This window comes from Otolemur garnettii, unplaced genomic scaffold (genome assembly GCF_000181295.1).
Source record: "Otolemur garnettii isolate 467f Iridium unplaced genomic scaffold, OtoGar3 scaffold00087, whole genome shotgun sequence".
Classification (NCBI taxonomy): Eukaryota; Metazoa; Chordata; class Mammalia; order Primates; family Galagidae; genus Otolemur; species Otolemur garnettii.
Window position 1 is genome coordinate 1,032,483 of NW_003852482.1, and position 378 is coordinate 1,032,860.

Here is a 378-nt window from a genome sequence, read left to right on the forward strand (position 1 = left end):
TAGAGACAAAGTCTCAGTTTGTTGCCTTTGGTAGAGTGCCATGGTGTCACAGCTCACAGCAACCTCCAGCTCTTGGGCTTAGGCGATTCTCTTGCCTTAGCCTCCCAAGTAGCTGGGACTACAGGTGCCCACGACAACACCCAGCTAGTTTTTTGTTGTTGCAGTTTGGCCGGGGCCAGGTTTGAACCTGTCACCCTCGGTATATGGGGCTGATTGATGCCCTACTCACTAAGCCATAGGCACCGCCCCTGAAGTGATGTTTTTGATGGCCAGGACAACATACTAGACAACATAACCCAGAAGTCTATACTCATAGAAACTGCCTATTAAGAATGAGGGCAAAATAAAATATTTTCAAACAAAAATTGGGAGTTAATA